At 41.0% G+C, this 9,443-nt stretch overlaps 1 long non-coding RNA gene across 1 annotated transcript; it reads right to left on the minus strand.

Annotated features, from left to right (window-relative positions):
- Positions 1-210: 210 nt before the first annotated feature.
- On the minus strand, positions 211-4,272 carry LOC144364958 (uncharacterized). Its single transcript, XR_013423157.1, has 2 exons — positions 4,111-4,272; positions 211-874 (listed from the first exon to the last, which is right to left on the minus strand). It is a non-coding gene; the product is annotated as an uncharacterized LOC144364958 (long non-coding RNA).
- Positions 4,273-9,443: the final 5,171 nt, after the last annotated feature.

The following is a 9,443-nucleotide window of genomic DNA, read 5'->3' on the forward strand; positions in this document are numbered from 1 at the left end:
CTTGATGACAAGTACCAATACAAAAGTATTTTATTTTTTAAATACATGACTGAAATCACCATTATTTTTAAAATAAAAGCATTCAGCTTACTTTTCTATGAAATCTTTATACTGAAAATATAAATGTTCCTCCTGGTAAGAAAATGTCCACCAAATGGCTAAAAACATGAACCCATAACAAATGTATTCCTTAAGTACATCTTATCTTCATTTTCCTTGGAAAACCTATATTCAACCATTTGAGTTAATACTCAGTGGAAACTAAAGTTGATCATTCTCTTCCATCTTATAGAAGATAACACTCAACTATTACTAACACTTAAGCATAAAAACCAAAGTTCCTAAGCACTATAACTATATGGAATACAACTATTTTACTTCATTTCGCAAATGTTGCTGGTACTTAACCATGTGCCAGACATTACAAATAACTTCTACTGAATTTCCATTACAGTCCTCACATGGGTCCATTATTTCTATCATTTTTGAAAACACACAAGTGACGAAAATTCTTATAACTCCCATATTAATATCATGTGGTCAATGCCCACAGGTCAAGTTCAAACTCCAAAGCAAGACAGATTACCAAGAGACCCACAAAGGGGTCGGATACAGGAAAGAGGGTCCACCTGGTTGTAGCTCGTTGGGCCAGGCACCCAACACCACTTCCCTTTCAATTCCCTCTTCCAGACCCTCTTTGCCCCCACCCACACAGCCCTGGGTGCATTTTCAGCAGCACTCACCCTAGGACTTTGTCCAGCAGGTTCTTCACCTCAGTACTCACAGTTTGTAGAGACCAGAAAGGGCACTGGCTGCAGCTGGGGAGATGCAGGAAGGAGGTGTGAAAAGTCCAGTTTCACTTGAAGGGTCAAAGCTGAAGGACAAATGCAAGAGCTCATGGATGCCAGGCCTGGGAAGAACCTCAGTGTCTAATGTACCATCCACTGCTTCCTCTCAAACATCCACCAAAACTTTGTAACTTACTGCATAATCTACTAATTTCTTTCCTATTGCCAATCTCTCCTCCACTAGAACATATACCCTGTTAAGGGCAGCATTTTTCCTGGTAAGGAAAATACTGAAGCAAGGTCCCTGCAGTCTAATTGAAAAGGATCATGTTATGATTTGGACATAAAGTGAAAACTGTTAATGCAGAACAATTCAAAGTTGAATGATTAGACTTAGAGCTGTGACCTAAATCAGTTCATCCTATTTTGAATAGAATAATTGGGTGGTAATCATACACAGGTGGGGTATGATTGAAGGAAGTGGGTCACTGGGTACCTATCTGGAATGGGTCCATATTCCCTATGGCCTCTTCCCCTTCCCCTCTTTCCATCTCCTGGCAACATCAATGGGGAAGCACTCCTCCATCATGCCTTTCCGCCATGACATTCTGCCTCATTTTGGGCCCAGAGCAATGGAGTACGTCCACCATGGATTGAACCTCTGAAACTAGTTTTCTTATCATGTACTTTATTGTTAGTGACAAAAACCTGACTAACACAGGCCACAAGCCTTGTCTAGGGGAGGTGAAGGATACAGGAATGCACAGACTAGAAAATGCCTCCTTGGAGGGCCAACCAGTAAATAATTCTGCCTGTAGGTCATCCAGTGTGCTCCACTACTCAACTGTACTCCTGTGCCAAGAAAGCAGCCATGACTGTGTTCCAGTGAAACCTTACTTTGAAAAACATGTGGCAGGCCAAATTTGATGCACAAAAAAACCATTTCCTAAATGAAGTAAAGTTCAAGTACACAGAAAAATGCCATGATTGGGTTGGGTGGATCGGTCAAACAGAAACAACAATGGCAGAGGTTTTAACAAGTCTAACAGTGACACAAAAACCTGAAAATAGTGCCCCAGGCTGGGAGTGGTAGCTCCTACCTGTAATTCCAGCAGCTCAGGAAGCTAAGACAGGGGGATTGTGAGTTCAATGCCAGCCTCAGCAACTTATCAAAGCCCTAAGCAATTTAATGAGACCCCTGTCTCTATGTAAAATACTAAAAAGTGTTGGGTAGGTGACTTGGTAGTTAAGCACCACTGGGTTCAATCCTCAGTACCTTAAAAAAAAAAATAAAAGATACCACATTCTTAGCTAGAGACAGGACCACAAATTTAAACATTAAGAACCTGAATCTAACCTAAATCTAATATCGACCTCACAGCCTCAGGAACATATTTTGTAAGGTCAACACCCACTTGAATTTATAAGGTCAACACCCACTTAAGAGTTCAACACAGGTACAACTGAATTTTATAACCAGCCTCATGGCGGAGCTAAAGGACACAAGCTTTCAGGGACCAGACAGGAGTACTGAAGAACATTTTTACTACCTGATGATACCTGCACCAATTACACAAAGTAGAAAATAGGAAAGAAAGGAAGGAAGGAAGAAAGAAAGAAAGAAAGAAAGAAAGAAAGAAAGAAAGAAAGAAAGAAAGAAAGAAAGAAAGAAAGAAAATGAAAATCCATCATTTCTCATTCTCATGAAAATCATTAGAAAAATCACTGAATCAGCAATAACCTCATATAAAAGTCCCTTTCAGGGCTGGGATGCAGCTCAGTTGATAGAGTGCTTACCTTGCATGCACACCATGTTGGGTTCAATTCCCAGCACCACCACACAAAAAAAAAGTCTCCCTTTCACAACAGACATAAAATATTTAAATCCTCAGGAACAAACAACATAAAAAACATGCAGCTCGGGGCTGGGATTGTGGCTCAGTAGTAGCGCGCTTGCCTAGCAGGAGCAGGACCCGGGTTCAATCCTCAGCACCACATAAAAAAATAAATAAATAAAAGCATTTTGTTGTATCCATCAACACCTAAAAAATAAATATTAAAAAAATATGCAGAGGGGCTGGGGATGTGGCTCAAGTGGTAGCGCGCTTGCCTGGCATGCGTGCAGCCCGGGTTGAATCCTCAGTACCACATACCAACAAAGATGTTGTGTCCGCCAAAAACTAACTAAATAAATAAATAAATTCTCCCTCTCTCTCTCTCTCTCTCTCTCTCTGTCTCTCTCTCTCTCTCTCTCTCTGTCTCTCTCTCTCTCTCTGTCTCTCTCTCTCTCTCTCTCTTTAAAAAAAAATATGCAGAGCCAAACTTCAGTAAGGGGCACATGTGGTGACTGCAGGGAACACATGCCCTGCATGGGTCAAAAAAACATTAATTTTGGAAACAAGATGTCATAATGAATGTTAATTTTAATCAATATCACAAACTTTGGGAGTAAGATAAAGTTGTTGGAAAATATATCTGAAGAGGTATGGGGAAGGGGGCCAACCTTGTAAAGACTAGCTGTGATATGTGGGAAGCAAGAGTGAATGCTTTGTCTATTTCTGAACTGCACAGTCCTGCAGGCAGGAGCAACCACACTTTTTTTGGTTGGAGGGGGGTGGTGAGGGCAGTGCTGGGGATGGAACCCAGGGTCACTCTATCATGGAGCAACACTTGTGGCCATTTTGATTTTGAAACAGCATTTTGTAAGTTGCTGAGGCTGGCTTCCAACTTGCAATCCTGCTGCTTAAGCCTTCCCAGTCACTAGAATTATAGGCATGGGCCACCAAGCCAGTCAGGTTCTTCTTCTAAGAAATCATTTTCTCTACCCACTTACTCCTTAAAGCTCCTGGGTAGCCTTTTCAGACTCCAGAATTACAAAGGCTTGGAATAATGGCATTTTCTGTCCATCTGGTCATGGGTTGAGCCTGGAACCAGGGCAGAGGGTGGCTTGGTTTTGGTGCTAGGCCATACGTTATGTAACTATGAAATATTTCTAAATACTTCTAAAAGTTTGACATTTTAGAGAGTTTTCCCTCCTTGCTAGAGCATGATGTGTTGCCAGACCTTATATGTCCCATCAGACTCCCCATGTATCAGCCACTGATCTAAACTACTGAGCTTCAGAAAAATCTCAACTCCATAGTTTTGCCAGACACCCTGAGAGCTTAGGTTAAGGTAGGGCCACCTCTGTCATGTGAAAGACCATGACACTTCTCTGAAAGCCTGGAGCCAAGCAGTGACAAGGCCTCATCAGCTGTGAATTAATCTCAGAAGCCTCATCCACCAATACCACCTGCTATCAACTAGTAATTAGAGACCTTACCTCTTATCCTGACTGTCCACCAAGGTGGTCAAGCTGGCTTCTTCAAGAACTGCTCCTTTACAGGAAAATCTCAGCTTCAAGGACACTTTACTTTTCACAAAGCCTGTTTCCATATTAATTAAACAGTGGGCTTTAATAATTTTGGAAACCATTAATATGTGGTTAAAGTACTTCATCTACCAGCAGTATTCTATGAAGATTTTTCACATTATTCTCTCCCCTCTGAGCATGTATACCTACACAACAATTCTCACTGTATTTAAATAAACTCTGATTCAGCAAATTATCTCCTCATTTCTGTCATATACAACTGGCTGCCAGCAGGATTTCATAATCCATAGAGGTAAATGATTGAACAAGGTTAAATTTTTAATTATAATTTTAATGAAAACAGCCCGGGTTAGATCCTCAGTACCACATACAAAGATGTTGTGTCCGCCGAGAAGTAAAAAATAAATATTACAAAATTCTCTCTCTCTCTCTCTCTCTCTCTCTCTCTCTCTCTCTCTCTCTCAAATATATATAATAAAACACTTAGGAATAAACTCTCACACAAGCTCTACAATTATAAAACTGCGAAACTTTCCTGAATTGATGAAAACTTCACCCAACTGGAGTCAAACCTCTATTTGCATAAAAATCATAAAGAAAATAAAAAACAAACGCCTAAACCTGGACCCAGAAAGTACCAGCCTGTAGTCTCAGCTACTCAGAAAGCTGAGGCAAGAGGACAACTTGAATCCTGAACTTTAGGACAACATAGGAAGACCCTCTTTCAGAAAAAGAAAACAAACAACAACAACAAATATAAAATAACTCTACTTTTGGAGGTGAGGGAATAGGATGAAAAGTTCCAAGCTAGCCTTCCTCTGTTGGGGTGCAGCGGAGCGGCGAAGGGGAGAAACCACACAAGAGACTCACTTCATGCAATCGCAAGGGGGAAGTTTATTGAGGATCCTGTTCCAGTGCGCTGGGACTCTGTGCCCACTCAAGAAGGGAGAGCGGCTCAGAGCCCAGAGCAGAGTTCAAGTGGAGTTTAAGTACACTTTTCGGAGAGGGTGGGGGGCTTTGCATACATCAGAACAAATCATCATGAGGCACGGGAAAATTGAACAACAATTCTGAAACATGATTAGTACATATATTGGCGGGAACAATCAGGGCAGGAATGATTGGTGTTCCTAGGTGGGGTACACATTCAAACTGATTTGTTTGGACCCTGAATATCTACTTGACAAACTGCACAGGGTCTTGAATGCTTACGTGAGGAGTTGCACAGGACCCCAGTCCATAAATCACTAAATGGTCAGTAGGGCCTTGTCCTAACTGCCTCAGGAATTTAACCCATGCTTTGCAGTTTTAGAAGCAAGTTTACAAGCCTGGTCCTTTACACTTTAACTCAGGCTCTGCGGCTTAGAATCAGCTTGGAAATTTTACCTTTACACCTCTAAAAAATTTAAAAAGGCTAGGGATAAAGCTCAGTGGTAGAACACCTCTGGGTCTAATTCCTAGTACCGCCAAAAAAAAAAAAAAAAAAAGAACCAAAATCAATTATAAGAAAAGACTGGCTGGGCAAGGTGGCACACACTCCATAATCTCAGCAGAGCTCAGGATGTTGAGGCAGGAGTACAAATTCAAAGCCAGTCTCAGCAATTTAGCAAGGCCCTAAGCAACTTAGCCAAACCCTGTCTCTAAATAAAATATAAAAAACTACCTGGGAAAGTGGTTCAGTAATTAATCTCCCTGGGGTTCAAACCCCGGGACCCCCCAAACTGTAAAAAGACAAAAATGTTCTACCACACAGGTGCTGAACAAAATGCAAAGGAAGTCTACCTACCGAACCCACAGAAATGCAAAGACTCACAACCCTGTTGCTGGACCTTGGGTACTGACCCAGCGATTTCACTTCCACAAACTCATTTTGAAGAGTTAGGGCCAATTCAACAAATATATTCCACAAACTCACTTAAATAATGGCAAATAATGTGGGCGAACTAGTGCCTGAGTAGATCCCAAGTATTCCGGAGCACAAGCCTAGAGGATACCAATTTTAGGCCAATCTCAAGCAAGTCAGTGAGACCCTATTGACTCAAAATAAAAAGTAAAATAAATAACAAAAATGGACTGAGGGGGCTGAGATTGTGGCTCAGTGGTAGAGCGCTTGCCTACTATGTGTGAGATGTGGAGTTCAATTCTTAGCACCACATATAAAAAAGTAAAATAAGATTCATGACAACTAAAAATATATTTTGGAGATGTAGCTAAGAGATAAAGTAGTCCTAGGCTCAATCCCCATTAGCAAAACTAGTTTAAACAAACAACGGCAGACTACTATGAGGAAATATCAGAGCTTTGGCTCATTCAGGCTTCTAAAACAAGACTCCATGGCATCTCTACCTTGCAAACAATTTATTTTTACCGTTTTGCAGAAGTAGAAGTTGGAGATTGAAGACTGCTTCCAAATTGCTTAAGACACTTTTCTGCAGGCTCCTCACAAAAGGGAGAATCACTTTGGAACTTTCTTTACATAGCCACAGCTATATCCTGGGGTGTGGACTCCACCCCCAGGGTCAAAAGGTGGAAGGGTCCTCCCCCTAGGAGATAAGTTTCAGCACACTAATGGCACACTTCTGGCATCACCACTCCCTCAATAGGGTGGAGTAAATTAGTGTGCATCCAAACAAAATATCACTCAGCCTTTGGGAAACTATTAGACAATGAGGCAAACAAACTTTTCATGTTGTAAGACAACTAAGGAAATCCAAACACCACCAGTGTGACAATAGTAATGAATTAATGCTGATAGTCTTAACTATTTGTGAAAATTTAGCATTGAGAGATACACAATAGAACATTCAATGCAAAGGTTTTGCTGGCCATGCATGGAGAACTATTGAAGAGGTGAAAAGTGGCAAAAGCACAATCTCTCAACTTTTGTGAATATTGAAAATGCTCCAGGGTTTCCTTCTCAGTGAAGGAGCGCACCGGCTCCTGCTCCTGCTCCCGTCAAGATATGAACCACTGGGTTCCATCCTCAGCACCACATAGAAATGAATAAATAAAATAAAGGTACTATGTCCATTAAAACTAAACATAAATTAAATAAATAAATAAATACAAAAGAAAGAAAATGCTTCACTAATTTTTTAAAAGTTATTCATGTTTCCATTTACTGATATGAAAAACCTTAAGACAAACTGTCACATAAGGCAGCAGGAAAAAAGCCAGGTGCAATGGCAGAGGCAAAGGCATGTAAGCCCAATGGCTCTGGAGTCTGAGGCTGCAGGAGTGTAAATTCAAAGCTAGCCTCAGCAACATAGTGAGGCCCTAAGCAACTTTGCAAGACCCTGTCTCTAAATATAAATTTTAAAATGGGCTGGGGATGTGGCTCAGTAGTTAATTGCCCCTGGGTTCAATTCCAATTTATTTATTGATGCCAATAAATAAGAATCAAAATTTTAAAATACCAGGGAACAAAATGTGAGTTCATTCAGGTAAATTTATGTGTTATATGTGCATAGTAAACAGAAATCCAGGGTGATAACCTCAAATTAACTATGAAAATATTAGTACTGAAGTCACATTAGACTATGATTTCCATGACTACTTCCTAATGAGACATTTCTAGATCACTTGAATTTTAAAATAAACTCTGTTTTCACAATTTAGTAAAATAAAATTATTTAATTTTCTAAATGATACAGAGGCACAAACATTAAGAAGCTCTACTAAGGTCCTAGGGGCATAGCTCAGTGGTAGGGTGCTTGCCTAGGATTATGAGTCATATTTGATCCCCAATACCAAAAAGCAAAAAAGAACTATAAGGGGCCAACCAGGAGGAGATTAAAGCTGCAGACCTTAGGTCAGTTGAGGGTCACCCACAGAAAAATCCAAACAGCAAGGGGCAATAGAAGCAGATATCTTAACAGACAGTGGGCAAAGAAGGACAGTTCAGAGAACAACAGATCAATCAGAGTCAGGAGAGGTAGGGAGGGGTTGAGTGGGAAACCAAAGAATTCTGATTCTCCTTCACAAGACAAAAAAGACAAAGGAAAGAAAGAGCAGACTGCTAAATTTAGCAACAAAATGTTGAGGACCTAAAGGGAGTGCTCAGCATAGTATTCTATGCAAATAATGTAAATGTCCAGAGGCACCCCCCCCCTTCAGTTCAAGAGGAGTTGAAGCACAGATCACAATCTAGGGAGAGAGGGAATGTTCCCAGAACAGCCAGAACACCCACAGGTTTTCTAATAAGACCACAGCTCAGACCCTGAAGCATTGAAGTGGCACTCCCTCTCTCAGGAAGGTCTTAACTGGGCTTCCCCAGAAATCTCTACCATGGCTGATTTTATTACTGTCAGCAAATGAGTCTCTGCAAAAGAGTGCAATGTAAATAAACTTCCTACATTCTTGTTGCCCTGTTTTACTTGGCCACTGGCAGAGAAGATAGCAGCACTCCAGGTTCTGGACACCCATTACTAGTTTTTCACAAACATATTCAGTATAGTACTTTGAAGAAATGTGCAAACAAGGCCTCTGGCTTTGAGCTGGCCTTCACAGAGATGTCTATATTTTTAAGATAAGTTACAATTGGGTTCCTTGGTAACAACTGGCAGGGAGAGTGTTACCGCTGTTGACCGGTGACGAGTTCTTGCTCCCTGATGTTGAAGAATAACACCAAAGAAGCATGCCGAGGCAAGGCAAGAGTAGAGATTAGAAATTTATTAAAGGACAGAAGAAAAGACTTCTTCCAGAGGAAGAAGGGGACCCAGAAGGTGGAATCCAGTTAGCAGGCAATGTGTTCCCCTTTTATAGGTTTGGTGATGGAATGTAGGTGGGAAGGGTTGGGACACAGGTGAACCAAAGAAGTAATCTGGGCATTTCCGAGTCAAGTTTGCTGTTCATTAACATTTCTTTGGGATGGGCTATCTCCAAAACTGTTGGGAGCTGCATCCTGGGCTTCATTAACATTTCTTTGGGATGGGCTGTCTTCAAATCTGTTTGGGGATGTTCATTAACACTTCTTCCAGGTGGACTTTGGCCTAGGGCCTTTTCGGAACTTCATTAACATTCCATGAGTTGTCCTGTTTTCCCTAAGTCATTCCCAGCATGGCCTTTATTTTAGATTTCACTCGATATTAGACCCGATTTACCTAACTACACTGACTACCTAACTTTAAATCTGGCTTCAAGAGGAAAAAAGGAAAAAAGAAGCTCTCCCCTTCTCAGGTGTTGTCCTTGAAGAGTTGACTTGCCCAAAACAGTGAAAGAAAAAGCTGCTTTTATGTGAACTTCTGAAGACTGTGAACTTCTGAGACCCTCCTCTTACATGC

This window comes from Ictidomys tridecemlineatus, chromosome 1 (genome assembly GCF_052094955.1).
Source record: "Ictidomys tridecemlineatus isolate mIctTri1 chromosome 1, mIctTri1.hap1, whole genome shotgun sequence".
Classification (NCBI taxonomy): domain Eukaryota; kingdom Metazoa; phylum Chordata; class Mammalia; order Rodentia; family Sciuridae; genus Ictidomys; species Ictidomys tridecemlineatus.